At 35.5% G+C, this 8,721-nt stretch overlaps 2 long non-coding RNA genes across 51 annotated transcripts in view; both read right to left on the minus strand.

Annotated features, from left to right (window-relative positions):
* LOC107010567 overlaps window positions 1–7,730 on the minus strand; it is a 22,432-nt gene extending 14,702 nt beyond the window's left edge. Inside the window, exons 1-10 of the long non-coding RNA XR_003576380.1 lie at window positions 5,998–7,730; window positions 5,755–5,877; window positions 5,569–5,612; window positions 5,410–5,500; window positions 5,169–5,320; window positions 5,001–5,095; window positions 2,449–4,823; window positions 2,242–2,346; window positions 2,054–2,124; window positions 414–1,349 (exon numbers count right to left, since the gene is read on the minus strand). This is a non-coding gene — a long non-coding RNA (uncharacterized LOC107010567). The remainder of the gene's footprint in view (window positions 1–413; window positions 1,350–2,053; window positions 2,125–2,241; window positions 2,347–2,448; window positions 4,824–5,000; window positions 5,096–5,168; window positions 5,321–5,409; window positions 5,501–5,568; window positions 5,613–5,754; window positions 5,878–5,997) is intronic.
* Window positions 1–8,721, minus strand: part of LOC107010566 — a 61,086-nt gene that overhangs the window by 32,066 nt on the left and 20,299 nt on the right. The window lies entirely within an intron of this gene.

An 8,721-nucleotide genomic window follows, 5' to 3' on the forward strand; every position in this document is an offset into this window, starting at 1 on the left:
GGGGGGGGGGAAGGGGGGGAGGAAATTGAACTTTGCCAAGCCAAAACACGAATCAGCTCAAAAACTTTGAAATTTGTCATGGCTGAAGCGTCAAGTAGCCTTATGAGACAGAGAAGATGCACCATGAAATGGAACATTCTCCTAAATCTCATTTACCCACCCGAGGTCAGCTCAAGAGAGAACACGTTAAATTGCTTTTTTGAGTTATACCAGAAAGAGTAATAAGAACAAGAAAAGTAGAAGTCTGTGCAGTTCCACCAAAAGGGTGATTTAGTAACAAAAAAATATTAAACTTTGCGGCGCCAAGACACGATTAGCTTAAAACCCAGCATGGCTGCAAGCATCAGTTTACATATGAGACAGAGAAGAAATACCAAAAAAAAGTAACTTTCCCCATAATCTCATAGACCCACCTGAAGGGTCGCGCCTAGCAACAGTTCTTTAGCTGGACAGGCAACATGTTTGATTGAATATCGAGGAATGAGAACTTCCAACTCTTCAGTGTGTATAAAACAGAGTGGGTGACAAAAAATAAGAGAAGAGGGAGTGCATTAATAATATCACGAAAAGGGTGGTTCAATGAGGGGTGGGAAAGAAGCTGAACTTTGCCAAGTCAAAACACGAATCAGCTCAAAAGTTAGGAACCAACCATGGGAGCAAGCACCAGTTAGCCTAATGAGACAGAGAAGAAACACCATGAAATGGAACTTTCTCCAAAATCTCAAAGACCCACTAGGGATGCCCTGCCAAGTAGCAGTTTTTCAGTCCAAAAGAGAAACATGTTAGATAGCCATTATGAGTTATACCAAAGAGAGTAGTAAAAATAAGAGATGTGGAAGGTCATATATAATTTCACCAAAAGCATTGAAACCCATCGTGGCTGCATGCATCAGTTAGCCTTATGAGATGGAGAAGAAACGCCATGAAATTAAAATATAATTCCAAAATCTCACAGACCCACCTGAGGTGCAATGCTAAGCAACAATTTAATCAGCTCGAGAGAAAACAAGTCTCTTATTGAACTTCCACGGAAGACAAAACCTCCACATCTTTATGATGGATCATCTTTGAAAGTGATGAAGATATAAAGTTTAAGAAAGTATCTACAGAAATAAACAAAATAGCCTTGAAAATGAATAATTGTGCAATAAAGATATCCATCAATTGACCGACTTGAACTTTCTATCTGACTGAGGAATCTGACACAGGGATCACGCTTTTCAGAAGCACTTCCCCACAGAATATTCTGCAAAGATCCAATCTCTCTCCTGACAGTGCACTCTCCAGTGTAGCATTCCAACTCTGGGCCCTGCGCCTATTTTTTTTAATCTCACAATTCACAGGTATATCTGAATGGAATAGCAACAGATGAGGAGGATACTTCAAAAACTATATTCTTATCTAGGTTTTCCAAAAGTAGCATGAAAGAAAAGGAAGTGATAAATGTTGATACTGCAATTGCTCTCACCGGCAGAGTTACTTTAAGTCTAGAGAATTGCGACAATATACTCAATAAGGAGAAGAACCACACCTTCCCCACCTAACCTTTTGTTTCTTTTCTAATGGCGTTAAGTCAAACCACTTCTCTCTTAACCTACGTATGATACACAAAGTAAAAATTCCGAGCAAGTGATGACAAGTGCTTTTAACAAATAACATGGCATTGAAGTCAGTAGCTTCCTATCCAGTTCATAGCAAAATGTCGACAGAATCCGACAGTGTAATCAGTTGAAACAAAATTCTGTAACCCTAAAAAGTGCAACAGTTCTCAAGTTTGATCTAGAGCATGGTCTGCAGTCGAAAAACTAAGAGGAACCAAACACAGTCCTCTGCTTACATTGCTCCCACTTCCTTCACTAATCAAAGAAAAATTAAGAATTTTGTCAATTCCTTAGAGCCTATTCTAGCTTTTCCTTAATCCCCTATAAGAACGTTAGAGTAGTGTTCAATGTTCAAATGAAGTTGCTTCCTCTAGCATCCAAATCATTAATATATATATTATTCTCTTTAAATACTTCAAAGAAGAGAAAGATAATAACACATTAACACTAACCTGAAGGAGGCAAGTTGATACCTTTTGAAACAAAGGGTACATAAAAAAGTATCATAAAAGCTCTTGAGTCTCTAGAATAATGCCAAAGATCAACAGTGTTAGCATATTTGTTAGGTCAAAGCCCTGTGATCATGTAGATCTTTTTTTGGACTTCGTCTCATTAGTTATTTAGAAAATTATTTTTTTACCTTGCATCTTCTTGATGCCTTCTAATGAAATCACCATACTTCATCAAAAAAATATGTTCTTCTTGATCCAAGACGCATGCTACCACCCATATGCGCTTTTGAACCCTGTGAACATGGTCAACAGATTAACATAGCTGCTACTAAAATGAGACCTAAAACACATGAATATCATGAGGGAAATTCATGATAAAGGGAAAGTATCAGAACTTAATTTCCGCATAAAAATTACACAAAGATTGTGAGTGTTGGTATCAAACTCTGTACTGTTCGCATATTGAAACCCAAGAATGGATGTAGCATACTCGATCACAGCAATTTGCATGCCTAGACATATGCCCGGGTAAGGAATCCTGTTTTCACGGGCATATTTGGCAGCAAGTATTTACCCTCCACACGTCTATCACCAAATCCGTCTGGAAATAAAACAGCAGCCTCCCCCTATTAACAGATGACTCCGTCAAACATCACAAGAGTACATAAGATTAAGTCGGGGTACTAAAGAGTAAGCTTGGCTATCATATAAAGTGGAATTTCCTTTATACAAAGGTCAAGGAAAACAATAACAGTGTGCAAAACAAAGATACGATATAGTAAATGTCAACCAAATATAAGTCTTCCGATTTCTTTTGACAGAACAACATACTGAAATAAGTGGACGCGGAAATACTGAAGGACCTGCAAAGCTTAACAGGTCGTTACAGAAACAAAGTGTAGAAAAGATAACTTATCACATCCCTTATCCATTAATTTGGGCCTGTAGTTAGGACCTGAGAAGGTATCCTGAGAGCTTGAATGGACAATCACTTCAATTCAGTTTGTTAAGGGAACTCAGAGGAATGCCAAACCCCACTGGACAATAGCAGCATCAGAGAAGGAGAAGCACATGTGCAAAGTATATCATCCTCACTGCACTCAAACTTACAAAATCGAAGGAACCAGAAGGAAATATCCTTAAATTAGCTGGTATAACAGAGACTGACCTTTCAATATTAACAATTTTGAAGGAGACACTGGGAAGCACAAGGGAAATTCTTAGCAAAGACTATTTCAGAGAATGTAACACCTTCATTCGTCTTCCAAATTATATATGGAAACCAAAAGATCAATCAGGACAGAGTAGAAGTAGATCAATATTTATTTGTTTGAATTGTGAGAAAACTAGAAGTACTTGGAGTGCATTTGCTTCCTATAAACTGGTTGGTTGTAAAATACATCACGAACAATGATTACAAAGAGAAAAATCCCAAGAAATTACCTTATTAGCAAACAATAGTCAACACTTGTATTATGTAGGCTTATACATAATTACCTATTCTACCAACATCTTGTCTACAATCATCAATTCCAAGGAATAAACGCTTGTCGTCCTGTAAATATTGGCAAAAACTAAGACGGCCAAGTAAGTAGTTTCACACCTATCCTAATGGATCCTACAAACTAAAACTCAAAAGAACTTTACCTGAAATCTTACAATATCCATTTGGATTCCCATGAGTTTTAGTAACAATTGTCAACAAAGAAACGTCAGAAATAGAGCTTAGAGCCTCTCATTTAAAGCCAAAACTTGCTGGGAAAGCATGCAATTAATCTTAATGGTTGTATTTTGATGTAGCTGGTGTAAAGCAAGCACACGAAACTAGTTAAAATGGCCAGACAGCATACACTACTCTCTAGAATAATGCAAAGATCAAAAGTGTCAAAGCTGCATTTCCAACCTCCATCGCTGAGGAAAATGAAGATCAACCTAAATTTTTTGGTAGGTTTCTACTAATTCTGAAAAACAATTTTTTTTTTATTTGAATTAGATGACCGAGATTGACCTGCAAGTTTCAAACTCCTGAGAAAATGAGCCACCCCTCTACCCTGACCCTACTAAAAAATCAATATACAGCTGAATGTCACTATCTCGGAAAGATAGCAAGGCTCCCAAGATGATTGATGCAGCAAATATCTAGATTTACAAAAATTGATGTAGATTCGTAAAAAAAAAAAACCTGCAAAATTCATTTAAAGGGGAGCAGAAATGATAGGGTAAGCATAAAACAGGAGTCTAAGTCAAAAATGCCAACAACTATCACACCTATGTTCCACATAATTCTTTGAAGACCCCAAAGTCAAATCATATAAACTTATCCTGGGAAGTTTAGGTTCAACAAAAAAAAGTGAATATATATGAGATCTACTTCGCTGTTCAATGTCAGAAAATTGTTCAAACTCCTGATCCAACTTCAGATGATCCTTCAAAAGGAAGTACAACTTCAGATGATCCTTCAAAAGAAAGTACAACTGCGGATGATCCTTCAAAGAAAATTACAATTTCAGATGACCATCCAAAAGAAGATATGTACGACTTCAGTTTATCCTTCAAAAGAAGGGACAAGTTCAGATGATCTTTCAAAAGAAGGTACAACTTCAGATGATCCTTCAGAGAAAGTACACAACTTCAGGTGAGGACGTAAAATAATGAGCACGACTTTGTGCACATCAAAATGCATTAAATCAATGTCAAAGAAACTAAAACTTACTGTCGTTCTCATCCATCCATACATAGCAAAGACAGAATTTGAAAGAGACTACATGGCCTAGGAGACATAGAAAAAGTCAATGTAATATCTAATGTTTTCATGATCAGTAATAACGCAGTCTAAGATAATCTTGAAAAGTGGGTGAAAAAAATGAAGCCAATTAACTGAAACATGCACTGAAAAATTTCAGCTCTTATTCAAGTCAGGCATGAACAAATGGCAGGAACAGTTTACCTTATTTTGATTCCCCATCATGTGGACTTGTGCACTCCCCTTTACCTTGTAATTTGTTATTTCAGATGTTAACAAGTTTTATTTTCGCACTTGGCCTGAAGAGAGAACCATCAGATCGTGAAAGTAACTAATTTATTTGATTGAGATAATATCAGAAAGAGACCTAACCCTCCCAAGAAATTTGATAACATTACAGTCAATCAGAAAATACGCCATCACCACAACTTAGGGTGGAAGACTGCTCACATGATGGGACTGCCATGGAAGCTCCGACCAGATAGTTTCTACAGAATGATGCAGTCCCCATGCAGCTCTAGTTTCTACACGATGGAAAGGAACATTAATTAGTTGCACACATTTCCTGTCATCGTTGATTATTAGCACAAACAAGCACTACAAGACAACTTACCTGACAAGAGTGGCACATCATTAACAGTCTTAATATTATTATTTCCTGCTTCCTTCTTGCAGACTAAATTGTGGCAAAAGAACTTCTTGTGCTGGAAAAATGGAAGAGTTGTATGACTTCTTCTACTATTCTTATTCCTTATAAGCTCATCTATTTTACCTTAATTTCCAGTATCAATCCATTTATCCAAGTCCCCGTCCACCCTAGAGGAGAGCATAGCTCATTGTATCAATAATTTTTAAGATTTTCTTGTCTACAATCAACAATTCCAAGGCACAAAATGGCATAGACAAAGACCAGGTTAGTATTTTTATACCTATCCTAATGGATAATAAAAAACTTTACCTTCAAACCTTTTAGTAACAATTTTCAACAAAGAAAGGTCAGCTCAGCTCAGAGCCTCTCCTTTCAAGCCAAAGCTTGCTGGGAAAGCATGCATAACATCTGAATGGCAGTATTTTGATGTCACTGGTGTAAAGGAAGTAGACGAAACAATAGTTAATTGAAATGTCCGGTCAAAAAGAAAGCACAATACAAGATGAAAGAAACAGGCACATATGCTGTCTCCATAAGTTGGGCTAAAAGTACCTAAGCATGAATATGTATGTTCCAGCTCAACTTCAGCAAGAACAAATAATCAAAACATGCCTACATACAGAAGTGATCAAATCCACTCCGGGTCGGAGGAGCAACTAGTCAAACTTCTTGAGCAGCCGAGAAATTGAACAACGAACATTTGAAACAATTCCTTGCCTCACCCTGAGATGAGAGGGACAACTTTAAAGAAAAGAAAGCGTTGAACATCATATCTACAACAGTGCCTCTCACTTACAAAGCTCTGGGTGACAAATCTGAGAATAGATATAGTTTAGCCACTTGGTAATATCAATAGGAGATGTCCTCTAGAACGGCTTCAGATGAAGAAACAGACAATGCAGTGAGGTTGGAGGAAAGGAAGTACTTACAGTTATGCAGATTTAGAATCTTTGACTTGAAATACGTTCTTGATCACCGACACAATATTACATTACAACACTAAAAAAAAACAATACTACTGACCTGCATCACATATATTCATATACTTATTGTGCCTTGTACTTTCACCTACTTCACAACAACTAATTGTATAACTAGATGGCAAATGTAAAGAAAAGAATAACATCGTTTTACACATTACTGAAAAGACACATGGTACCCTGAGAACATGGTCTCCAGATTATAGTAAATGTTAACCAAATCTTAAGATTAAATAGTGGTTGTTAAAGAAACAAAATGTAAAAAAAGATAACTTATCACATCTCTAATCCATTAATTTGGGCCCGTATACATTCATTATGTAAACATCAAGACCTGCCATGAGCTTGAATGAACCACCTGTTGAATTCAATTTGTTAAGGGAACTCAGAGGAATCCCAGTGTACAATAGCGGCAACGGAGAGAAGGAGAAGCATGTGTGCAAAGTCGTTCATCCTCACTGCACATAAATTTACAAAATCAAAGAAACCAGATGGGCCATATCCTTAAATTAGCTAGTATAACAGAGACAGGCCTTTCAATGTCAACAATTTCGAAGGAGACAGTGGGACGCACAAGGGAGATTCTTAGCAGAGACTCTTTCAGAGAAAGCAAAACCCTCATTGGGCAAACCGCCAGAACGGCCTATTAGTTGAGTAATGCATGCAATACTATGACTACAACGACCATTCCAAGTTATGTACATCATAGTTGTTGGGCAAAGAAATTATGTACATCGGCATCAACACAATAGAAAAGATGATGTCAGCATCAAGAACATCGATACACTATCTTTAAAAGTTGTGTGAGTTCTTCAAGAACAACTCCACAACATTCAATTCCTACGGCTGTTGAAACCAACTCCTCAACAACCCTTCTGAAATCATACAAGATAAACAGACTCAAAAACAAATTCTAGAACATCTTCAACACACACTACGAGAAAAACAACAGAATTTTTTGGAGAAAGAAAGTTTTCTTGAATTTCTTTATATTTGCAATGTCAATATATTCTTGAAAATAACAATTTCATTATTTCCTGTAAATATGCCTTAAGAATACAGGTGTAACTTCAAAAAGATGGATAAGTTCTTGATTTTTCTTAAAAGGAATGCAGGCAAGAATTGAAAGAAAATCTGACATTGTCACAAAACAGTTAATGGAGGAAAGACGCAGATACATGGAGAAAATTAACTTAGGGTTTACAGTTTTGCTTCGTCGGCGACATACGCAGCGTAGTCTGGCGCCGGAGTACGCCGCCGGTAGCGTATGAGCATGACTTCCTGACTTACACAATGCCCAGGTAGCGTATTTTATAGATTTTTAACACGCGTTTTAAGAAATAAACGCGTAAAAAACAAAAACTAATTTTTTCTTTTTTTGGTTTCCAAAAACTAGTTAATACATAATTTAAAAACTTTTGTAAATTTTATTCTAAACAGATTTATTCATTTTAATTTTTAAAAAAAGTCTATTCCATTGATAATGTGAAATTTGTTATCATCCCGTATAATTATTTAACTTGTGCATTTTTTATAGATTAATTTAAAATATAAAATTTATGATTCAAAATTTTTATTCATATAAGTATAAAATTATGAATTTATATTATTTAATAAATTTCTTAAATATAAAATTTAGCCATAAGTATATATATTTCCTTTCTCTACCCTAAAAAAATTATATTTCAAATTTGTAGTTGAAGTGCCCATTTCAAACTTTCAACCATTTTTAATTTAAGTATCTATTTTTTAATCATCATAAAAACAATATATATATATATATTATTCGTCAACGTGCCAACTTTTCTAGGCAGGGGTAATATAATAATTTACTAAATGTTATGTAAAGTTATTATTGTACTTATTTGCTTCGTTGTTGAGCTTTTTATTTATTTTAACATAAAATCCACCCACATTTCCCTTTTTGTTTTACCTCCGCTGGAAAATGTGGGTCCCTCAACTGTCTTTTAACACATGGATGATAATCATTGTCATTGTTAAAAGGTATAATATTACACTTCTCATAGAGTGTGTTTGGTAGTCAGGAAAAATGTTTTTTCGATTTTTTTTTGTTTGGTCGGAATAAAAGTTTTAAAAAATATATTTTAAATTAACTTATTTTTTCAAAATTAAGAAAAATAACTTTTCTTCAAGAATTAAGAAAAATATTTTTCAAAACTCTCCTCCAATTTCAAATTATATTTTTATTAGGAAAAAATTAATTTTAAAAAAATATTTTCAATTTCAAAGTTCTATATTTTCACCTGATCCCTGACTCCCCCACCGGCCAGCCCTC

Source organism: Solanum pennellii, chromosome 2 (assembly GCF_001406875.1).
Source record: "Solanum pennellii chromosome 2, SPENNV200".
Taxonomy (NCBI): domain Eukaryota; kingdom Viridiplantae; phylum Streptophyta; class Magnoliopsida; order Solanales; family Solanaceae; genus Solanum; species Solanum pennellii.